Source organism: Rutidosis leptorrhynchoides, chromosome 3 (genome assembly GCF_046630445.1).
Source record: "Rutidosis leptorrhynchoides isolate AG116_Rl617_1_P2 chromosome 3, CSIRO_AGI_Rlap_v1, whole genome shotgun sequence".
Lineage (NCBI taxonomy): Eukaryota > Viridiplantae > Streptophyta > Magnoliopsida > Asterales > Asteraceae > Rutidosis > Rutidosis leptorrhynchoides.
This window is the reverse complement of record NC_092335.1, coordinates 267,437,497-267,449,926: the sequence shown is the minus strand read 5'-3', so window position 1 is coordinate 267,449,926 and position 12,430 is coordinate 267,437,497.

Below are 12,430 nucleotides of genomic sequence, written 5' to 3'. Positions count from 1 at the left end.
TATGAAGTTAATCATTTTCCATCATGTAAACAACCTTAAATGATTATTTTTCTAAAAGTACTTATAATTTGAGTTAAATCATGAAATTTTTATGTGTTATCATATTCATAGTAAATATCATTTTTCCAGAAAATAAACCTCCATTTCAAGGTTCAAGATAGTTTTTAATTATCCAACCCAAAACAGCCCCCGGTTGCACTCCGACGTCGTAAAAACAGTTTTTAAGGTGTTCTTTGAAAAACCAAGTTATACCTTGTTAAATTAGAATATATTTATGATATATTACAGGTCTTGAAGTATTTTAAAAGTTAAGTTAGAAGGATCTATTTAGTTTGCAAATAAGTTTGAAATCATTCAAACTATGTTCTTGTTGTTAAAATTGTATACCATAAAATAAGATAGCTATATATATATGAATCGAATAAGGTTATGAACAAAGTTACTACCTCAAGTTACTTGGACAAGATTGCTGTAAAAGAGGAGTAAAAACCTAGAACCAAAAGAGTGGTGGAGTTGGATGAAAGATTGGAAGTAAACTTGTGTTCTTGGAAGGATTCTTGAAGTGTTTTTGTAAGGGTTTTCTTATGGTGTTTAAGTGATGTTCTTGAAGCTAGATTTTCATGGTGATAGGCTGAGATGGTTAAGGTGTTTAAGGGTTATGAAAGGGTGTTCCTAACTAGCAAAATGATGTAGCAAAGTTGAAGATGGATGGAGATTTTAAGGTGGTGGTGGTGGCGTGAATGATGAGGAACAAAGACATGATCTTTGTTGTATTTTTGTGTAATAATTCATGCATGCATCCAAACTCTAATTACCTCTAATCTAGGGCAGTAATAATGGCTAGTTAGGTGGTGATTTGATGTGTATATACTAATAGTAAATACGTATAGAAGCTAGGTATGATACGAGTACATATACTCTAGATATACGTATAGAAATCTTGTGAAAAATGGAATGAGAATTCAAATATAGCTATCTTTTGTGAATATACTTATATGGTTTTATGTATTTAAGTCCTTAAAAAGTGATTAAATACATTATATATACGATATATGTGTAAACATTATAGGTCATAAGTATTTATGTGAAATGACGTTACGTATGGTTATCGTTTTGAAAACTTAAGTTAGTAGTTTCAAAATATACTTATAACTTATTGTTATTAATACAAAATGAGGTATTAAAACATTCTTAGATCATGTTAAATATGTATATATACATATATATACACAAACTTATAATTATCATATGTTATATAGTTCGTGATATCATCGGTCAAACTAGACGGTCAAACGTTGTGTAAAACTCTTTTCAAAAACATAAATCTCAACAATTTGGATTGCTTATCATGTTGGTAAGGTTTAATTTATGTAAATATTAATCTTATAAGTATAGAACGATCGAAAAAGTGCGGGTCATTACATTCACCATATGAATGATTATTTTTGTCTCTATGCATGGGACGTATATTTATGAGAACTGGAAATGAAATTCTTGTGGTGTATTAAAATGATGGAAATAAATGATTATGATAAACTAATGAACTCACCAACCTTTTAGTTGACACTTTAATGCATGTTTATTCTCAGATGTTAAAGAAATATTCCGCTGTGCATTTGCTCATTTTAAAGATATTACTTGGAGTCTTTCATAGCATATTTTGAAGAACGTTGCATTCGAGTCATTGAGTTCATCAAAGATTATTATTAAATCAATTTATAGTTGGATAGTGGATATTATGAAATGGTATGCATGCCTGTCAATTTTCGAAGTAAAGAAAGTTTTTCTTTTAAAAACGAATGCAATGTTTGTAAAATGTATCATATAGAGGTCAAATACCTCGCAATGTAATCAACTATTGTGAATCGTTTATAATGTATATGAACGGGTCCTTTCAGTTGGTATAAGAGCAGTGGTCTGAGCGAACCAGGTCTGCATTAATGTGTCTAACTGATAAGTCGATAGGATGCATTAGTGAGTCTGGACTTCGACCGTGTCTGCATGTCAAAAGTTTTGCTTATCATTTTGTGTCAAAATTCATTTGCTTATCATCCTTAATGTCTAGACACGTTTTACTGCCTCTACCGCATAGACAATGTATAGATAAATTCATATCTTAGCGTATATGTTACTGTAACTTTGCCTGACATATTCCGTAGATTCCTCCGTAACTTATGGGATTTTAGTATTATATATGCATATGTAAATTATGTATTGCAGGGTACTAATCTACATCCTATAATCTATTTCTTATCGAAAATCCTTCATCTGATTGTACGAGATGAATCCCTCAACCAGTTCAAGTCCCTCAGATTTCGATAGCTATTCCGATAGTTATTCCGACAGTTATTCCGATATGGAAACACACTTGAGCTCCGAAAGCAGTATAACTGGAATGGATCAACCAATCGGCCATCATCAATTCATCAGATGTGTTCGTAGTCGATTTAATCAATGGAGACGCGAAGAAGGCGATCCTTTTCGTCAACCGAATTCACCTCTTGGCGAAGAACCTGAAACAATTACCGACGAACCTGTTAGAAACACCAATTTCTCTCTCAGAGTATCTCACCATGACTATATCATAACTCAGATTCTAAACCTTATTCATCCCCTCATTCTGACCGATAATCATCCCGGAATAATAGAAAAAGTCAACGAACTTCGCGCTCGAGTAATCAATCTGGAGAATATGGTGCAAAATTTACCAGCTTCAACAACATCACCGGCACCAATAGTACCATCAGTAAAAGCACCAGTACCATCAACAATTCATGCTTCAACATCTCATTCTATACCTCGAAGTATAATCATCGTTCTACGTATCGTTCTACATCAATTATCTTCGTTCTTCATGGCGATTATGTAATCTCTAATGTTTTAGAGATTATGTAATCTAGTTTTGATGGTAAACCAAATGAGTTTAATACTATATTAACTCATTAAATCCATTATTACATCTGAAGAAAATATATATGCAAGTATATTTTCACAAAGATTGTAATTAAAAATTCTTTCGTACAAACTGTTAATGGTAAAAATATTTTAACGGGTAGGTAATACCCGAGGAATATTTAGATTTCACATTAATAAGTTACACTATACATTCTTTCAAATCTGATTCAACAGTCATTTACTATCCTATTTATATCCACCGATACACGTATCCGTTCACCACAGAATAACCATATTCATCCAATTTCATATTTGGATTTTGATTTATCAGAATCCAACAAGTGGCATAATGAAGAAAATATTTGACAAAATAAAATTTGTTAGAAACAAAAAAAATTAACTATGAGAAATTTTATTAAGAATCCACGCTAACTGTTCCTAGCTAATTGTTCCTAGCTAACTGATTACATTTTATTTATCGCAATTTAATTATCGCAATTTACATTCTAGCAATTTTATTTATCGTCATTTAATTTCTGTTATTTACTTTACCCAATTTATTTATCGTTATTTAATTTCTGTTATTTATTTTACGCACTTTAAATATCGGGACACGTATACAAGGTTTTGACATATCATATCGACGCATTTATATATATTATTTGGAATAACCATAGACACTCTATATGCAGTAATGATTGAGTTCTCTATACAGGGTTGAGGTTGATTCTATAATAATATATATACTTTGAGTTGTGATCGAGTCTGAGACGAATACGGGTCACGTTATGTATTAATTAATTTGAATACTATATATTAAACTATACATGAATTATTGAATTGCTAACTGTGGACTACCAACTGTGGACTACCAACATTGGACAATTAAAATGAATTAAAATATTGACTATAACATATGAAACTAAACATTTCTTCAAGTTTGCCACTTGATCTCATTTTAAACCTCATTTGTATCTTGACGATTTCAATCTGCGTTTAAACCTTTCATGATTCTTGAAAACATTTCAATCGAGAGGATGAACCAATCGCACATCATTTACGGAAGGAAAGAGTGATGCATATAGCTATGCACCTGAAAATACTCGGAACCTGAGTATAACATGTATCTGTGTTAGATCCTTTAGCATTATTATTACCCAAAATAACTTCACAATCCCTTTTCAAGGTAGTAAATTTTGTCACAGCTCCAACAAGTCAACTTCGACTTTTCACTCGGTTTAGCTTATTATAACCCTGATATAAAAGTTGCCTTTCGTCATCAATACCGGAAAACCGTTTATATCTTACTACATTAGCAGTAAACGTACCAGCAACCTTGTTGCTTCTTGGCTTAAATCTCTGACAAATCATTATATTTATTCATTGAAACCCTATCATATACTCATCCGCATCTTGTAACGAGAATTGCCATAACAATTACCAGGAATCAGCAATCAGTACTTTGAAAACTCACAGCATATCTACATCAACAGTTATATGTATGACATTTATATCTTAGAATTATGATCTCTCATTCTGAAATTCCGTAAAGCACTCAGTCACAAACCAATACTCTGAATGTTTAAAAAAAAACTGAATGAAGCAGCAGAAACCATAGATAATCGAAAACGACCTTAATCATTGGAAATTTGATGATAAAGAATAGTATGTTGGAAAAGCTCAGAAAAGTTGGAACTGGAAAACGGATTAAGCTAACCACGAAGGAGACCAAGGACAAATACAAGGACCATACCATATATTCAAAGAATGCAGGTAATTCTGGATTCAATGAAACCTTCAACGAATATCTTGCTCCGTACTCATGTTAAAATCTTGCGGAATATTTTTTCTTCATCAACCTTTGATCTTAGAAATTTCAAAATATCATCATAAATATCTTCGATATTTCTGAGGATATTTTCATAAATATTCTTGTCCAAAATTATCTATCTCTTCGTGTTTTCTGTATTCCATTATATTGGAAACTTCTGTAAAATCTAAGTATAAATTATGAATGAAATGTAGAGAAGTGTTGGGAATAGAAGCATGGGTTAGTATAATACAATGACGTCCGGCCAACGTGATTATATTACAGTTATTCATGCTGAGTTTCTAAATAGACGTAATGATTCACAGATCATAACGTCATCATGTGCCATGTTACATAACTATTTCATTCTACTTAACCTCTGAATATATCAAGAAAATATATTCTTGATACTTCCATCCTCAGGGATTCTGGTAATTTGACAAATCAAATCGTGCTATTACGTTCCTTTCTGCTTAGAACATTATGATCAATCGAAACTTCATACCTACAAATTCTGGACCATTATTCGCTCAACTTGAAGTCGGGAAGAGAAAAAAAAAGCAAGGAACTTCTAAAAATAACGGAAAATATAAAGCCCAGCAACAATACAGGAATTACAAACCGTGTATATCAATGCGTATAGCAATATAAAGACACGGGATAATGAAAAATACTATAACCCCAAGGTAATAGTAGAAGTTAACAGATTCCTCCGGTGGTAGATGAAAAAAAAAAGGAGGAAGACAGAAGCGATTGTCAGAAGAAGGACAAGGATCAGTACTGGATTAAGCATTTTTACAATCTTTAGAAGTATGGATTAAGGAAGAAAGTATAGGAATAGTGAGAATAATAAAACGGAAGAGGTAAATTTATAATGGAAACATCCGACAGAGCAATCGAGGCTGATGACCGTATTTAATTATAGAGATCTTAATTTCCTTATTCGCCGAAGAATCAAATCTTTTAGATTTTGAAGATTTTCTTTAAATCCCTTAAAATTCGGAATTCAATCAAGAAAATGTCAAACGTTTAGACGAAACTTTAGTTATTCATTTCACTCTTTTGTGATAGCTTCATTCGTGCTATTCGAATAATCGAATTGTTTTACCCATATTACTCAAAGATGATAAAACTCTATTTTTCAACTCATATTCGTCATGAAAACATTTTTATTGTTAACCATGACCACCTCACTCAAATTTCGGGACGAAATTTCTTTAACGGGTAGGTACTGTGACGACCCGGGAATTTCCGACCAAATTTAAACTTTATTCTTATATGATTTCGACACGATAAGTAAAATCTGTAATGTTGAAGCCTTAAAAACTTTGAACTGTGTTCATGTATACATCTGACCTTCGACCGTTCTCGACGATTCACGAACAATTAATTGTAAATAGTTATGTATATATAGATAATTACATATTAATAATTATGTATAATAATTTTAATTATATTAATAAACTATTACATGATTTAGTTATTATGAAATATAACTTAAAAATATAATTAAAACTAGTATTAAAAACGTAATTATATAAATATAATGTATTTAGAATACAATTAGTTTTAAAAACAAAAATTGTACGAAACTTATTTTTTTTAGAATAGCTAACATTGTAATAAGAAATTATTATTAACTCAAACACCACAAGTAAGATTTTGTCAACAATCTAAGTACACACTTATGATTCAGTTTTCATCTCTTTATGTAATAAATGTTTATTGATCAAGTTGTTAATACTAGTACTATAGTTTAATCAAATTCTTATTATCATTCATACAAATATCCAATTCAAGAACTAACTTTCAAAAAGTATAATAATTGAGGATTCTTTATTAGACTCTTGAATTGTGTTTGGTCACAAGACAGTGTACTATTTTTGTTTGTGTTTAACAACGTGTAAATTTTTCTTTTAACTCTACACATACTCATTCATGCATCAACCATCTTTCCAAAATATCACCAACACTTGATTAACCTTCTTCTGTTTGCTTTATGCTCGACCAACCACAACCTACACACATAATCATATGCAGTATTATTTCCATTTCATATATACCCTACAAGACAAATGGTGCAACTTATTTTTATTTATTACCAAGTGAGGATTTTAATTATATATATATATATATGCTTAGCATCCATGATCAACTATCAACACCTAAATATATTACTCCAAATACAACACACAAAACCCCTTATAATCGATCAAACCATTGTCATCATCTATATCACCACCACCGGAAACTACCACCCTTATAGTCTTTTTCGTTTTGCTGTAACATCACTTCACCACCAACCTTCACCACCTGCCATCGTCGAAACACCCATCTCTTCTTCTACTCTTGCCTTCACCCCCACCTCACCTTCTTCAATTGGTCACCCTCAGACCACCATGTACGCCGCCATGACATCGAGAACAACCACCCCACACCTCCCTCTCTCTCTACAAATTTATTTTGTGAACCTTGAAAACCACCCAAAACTTCATGTAGCACATAAAGCTCGAGAACAAATGGTAGTTTAGATTCTAGTCATAAAGAATCAAGAAAGGCCATGAGAATAAACCGTATACTTATTGTTCATCAAATGATAATCACTATCTTTCAATTTTTCTTGTTCCATCTTTATCATCCTCAAACACCTCTACAATCCACCGCCACCTTCACACCCACACCACAATCATCATTTGTTTTTATTACTTGTTGCTATCTGGCCGAGAACAAGTTCATGACACATTTATTAATTCATGTAAATCGATAAATTGCTGTTGCTACAGTCGATCTTTCACAAACCATATAGCATACCCGTTCTCTACTGCAGCTAAACATTGTGAACCCATCTCGTTTAACCTATTGCTATTTTCTGTTCCACTTCGTCACCACCATCAAAACCCATTTAAAACATCACCATGGATCGATGTTGCTACTGTGATGTTTTCATTCGAATAAACCCAAAACAAACCACCCTTTTTAACTGCTGCTCGCTATCTCCTTATTTATTTTCTGTTTCTCTTTCCAATTCAGCTATAAAAAAAAACAATGATATATGAGGATATAGATGATGAGTGGGGATGATGAGAATAAAAAAAAAAAAATAAGGTTAGTTGATGATTGAACTTCTTTTTATTGTTGATCGACAAATACATATAAACAACCCCACCTTGTTTTTAAAAAAAGAAAGAAAGAAAAGTACGCACCATTGGATTCCATACATATCGAACAATCCCTAGTTAATTAAATCTATGCTTTTTCCACTGGGGCCGAGACAAACACATCGAATCATTTATACATGTTGGGTTTGTTTTCCCTATTGGGCTCGTGTCTTGATGGGGAGGTCTAAATGTATTGGGCTTCCAAATTGGGCCATTGATTTTAATGTTTTCCTCTCTTCCTGCTCGAGTTAAAGGCTGCTATGGCAGCTGACTTTACATCGAAAATATACGGTGGCAAGGGATGAGGTGACACGATGATGAACTAGAAAACGATACATGATATGATAATGTAAATATATATACATAATTTGGTGATTAAGATATTGATAAGATAGAATTAAGATGATGTTGATGTGATAACAGTTTATGATGTATTTGATAATGATGATGATATGTGAATGATATGATGAAGATGAAGACGTTGGAATTTAAGGTTAACAGGAATTAAAATTCTAATAATAACATAAAAGCATGAGCAGAGTAATGGTTAGGACTGATAGGGTTTAAGGGAGGGGTCGCAGGTTCGAGCCTGGTTCGGGGCGCTTTCTTTTTAAAACAGAATTTGAGGTAGTTCTTCATTTTAAATTTTTTTTATTATTATTACTATTGTTATTTTAATTATTATTATTATATTAACTATTATTAATATCAACACAAGTATTAGAACAAGTATTATTATTATTATTATTATTATTATTATTATTATTATTATTATTATTATTATTATTATTATTATTATTATTATTATTATTATTATTATTATTATTATTATTATTATTATTATTAAGGTTATTGATATTAGGAATATTATTATCATTCTAAAATTTGTAAGATGATCATTATTATTAAAAGTAATATAAGTGTTATTATTATTACTAAACATTAGTATTGTAATTAACATTATTATTTTTATTAATATTAGTATTAGTATTATCATTATTAATAAAGTTATTATTATTATCATTAGTAGATCATTAATGTCAAAAGTATCATTTTTAACAAATAAATATTTTATACATAAAAACACACTTATTACATATAATATAAGTATATTGATATTCCATATAACTATATATAAAACATATTAACATTATCTATATAAATACTTATATATAACAAATTAGGTATTTTAATATAATACTAAATATATATAGATATTAATATGACTATATTAATCATTTTAGATATTTATACAAAATAAACATAAATAACATATATTAATAAATGAAATTATGTAATTTCCATTATATGTTTTAATAGATATACGATTAATATAGGTTCGTGAATCCGAGGTCAACCCTACACTTGTTCAATGTCGTCGTATGTATTTTTACTACAATATACATTAGGTGAGTTTCATTACTCCCCTTTTAAATGCTTTTGCAATATATATTTTTGGGACTGAGAATACATGCGCTGCTTTTATAAATGCTTTACGAAATAGACACAAGTGATCGAAACTACATTCTATGGTTGGATTATTAAATCGAATATGCCCCTTTTTATTAAGTCTGGTAATCTAAGAATTAGGGAACAGACACCCTAATTGACGCGAACTCTAAAGATAGATCTATCGGGCCCAACAAGCCCCATCCAAAGTACCGGATGCTTTAGTACTTCAAAATTTATATCATATCCGAAGGAGGATCCCGGAATGATGGGGATATTCTTATATGCATATTGTAAATGTCGGTTACCAGGTGTTCAATCCATATGAATGATATTTTTGTCTCTATGCATGGGACGTATATTTATGAGAAATGGAAATATGAAATCTTGTGGTCTATTAAAATTATGAAATGATTATTTATGTTAAACTAATGAACTCACCAACCTTTTGGTTGACACTTTAAAGCATGTTTATTCTCAGGTATGAAAGAGATCTTTTGTTGTGCATTTGCTCATTTTAAAGATATTACTTGGAGTCATTCATAGCATATTTCAAAAGACGTTGCATTCGAGTCGTTGAATTCATCAAGATTATTATTAAGTCGTTGATAGTCTGATATATTATGAAATGTGATGTATGTTTGTCAACTTTCGATGTTTGTCTTTCAAAAACGAATGCAATGTTTGTAAAATGTATCATATAGAGGTCAAGTACCTCGCGATGTAATTAACTGTTGTGAATCGTTTATAATCGATATGGACTTCATCCGGATGGATTAGGACGGGTCTCTACATGTAGCCTCCTCAATCATTGAAGACAAGAAGAAGGTGATCCCTTCCATCCACCACATTGCCCTCTTGACGAAGAACCTGAAGCACTTACCGGCGAACCTGTCCGAAACACCATTTTCTCACTCATTTCCAGAGTATCTCGTCACGATTATATATTACATCAAATTTTAGATTTTATTTATCCGCTCGTCCGAACTGACAATCACCCCGGTGTAATAGAAGAAGTCAACGAGCTTCGCCCTCGGGTAGTGGCTTTGGAGAATATGGTGCAGAGATTACAAACACCAGCAGCAGCATCAGCAACATAACAAGTACCACCATCATCAACGCCAACAGTACCATTACCACCTCCAACCACAACCGCGTCGTAAACCTCAACTTCACATTCTGTCCCACGAGCATCAACATCATATGCACCATAGATACCAAGGAGTACCAACAACAATAACTGACGAAGTATTAATTCATAACTTCATTGGAGAAACATTCCGCGGAGATTATGTAATCTCTAAAGTCTTAGAGATTATCTAATCTAGCCCTAACCATAAATCAGTTAAGCGAACCAAAATGATAGAAGGAAGAGTAGAAACCCTGACAAAAATGGGGTGTGATTAACAAGCTAAACTTGCTTTACCAACAGCATCAACACTACCGTCAGCGTTACCAGCATCGTCAGTACAGTCAACATCTGAATCAACAACACCGATATCATCACAAACTCCGTCAGTTCAAGAATCACTGTGGACATCATTACGAATCAATAACGTGTATATTGTATCAACGAGTTATGAAGAATTAACTCATTCCCTCTGAAGAAATTATATGTATATTATATATATATATATATATATATATATATATATATATATATATATATATATATATATATATATATATATATATATATATATATATATATATATATATATATATATATATATATTGAAATAAATCTTTCCGTGCTAAGATATTGTGTGTGAATCTTAACTACTCGGTTAATTCATATTACAAATATGCAATAATGTACGTCCTTCGGCCGCAACTTAACCAGCATTAACTACAATCTCTGTTGCAATTCAACAAATTCCAATTCATAACAAATTCCAAATTCACAAGAATTCCACGAACCGAACATCATACATCAACAAATAACGAAGTATTGATTCATAATTTCAATGTCATTAAAGAAATACTGCGTAAAAGTTATGTACTTTTTAAATCCTTTAGGGATTATTCAATTCTAGTTTCAACCGTAAATCAAATGAGTTTAATTTAACATTAACTCATTAAATCTATGTTACATCTGAAGAAAATATACATATATATATTTTCATAAAGACTGTAATAAAATTCTTTTGTACAAAATATTAATTGTGAAATTTTTTTTTAACGGGTAGGTAATACCCGAGAGATATATAAATTCACAATTAATATGTTACATTCTTCGAATCTGATTCAGCAAATCATCCATTATACTCCCTACTTTCACAACAATATACATTCTTTTATAGAAATCAAAACAACCATACTCATTCAAAATTTAATTACATATTCTGATTTTGAAATCTCAAAATTCAACTTGAGATATGACCAAAATCATCACTCTTAGATCCTTACATCTTTCACAAGCTATATTTTGACTTCAAAACTGTGTTAGAACATCAAATGTATGTTAACGATTACAATCTGTGTTCAAACCCTTCGAAAATTTCTGAAGACACTTCGAATGATGAGCAATCGAGATGATGATCCAACCACATGTTACCCATAGTTATGTACCCGAAAAACTCTTGAAACCAAAGTAAAAGTTTAAACAACGTATCCACGTCAGATTCTTTGGCATTTATTAGCAAAAATAACTTTGCGACTCCTATTCAGAGTAGCCAGTTTTGTCACAGCTCCAGCAAGTCAACTTTGACTTTTCAATCAGGCTAACCTTATTATAACCTTGAGATATACACCATCGTTACCAGGGAACCTTTTACATTCCACCACATTATTAGCAGATGTACCAACAACTTCATTACCCTTTGACTTTAGCCTCTCCAAAAAGTCATTATAATTATTCATTGAAACCCCATCATTTACTCATTCGCATCTTGTAATGAGAATTGCCATACGAATCATTGGGAATTAGCAATCAGTATTTTGAAATCTCGCAGCATGTCTACACCAACAGTTATGTGTATATATAACGTCTATCTTCTGGACTTAATTTGAATGTGAAGTTTCTGAAAAACACTCCGAACTACGAATTGGTTCTCCGAAAATGGAAAAAATGCTGATGAAGCAGCAAAAACTATAAACGACTTTAAACGGTAAAAGC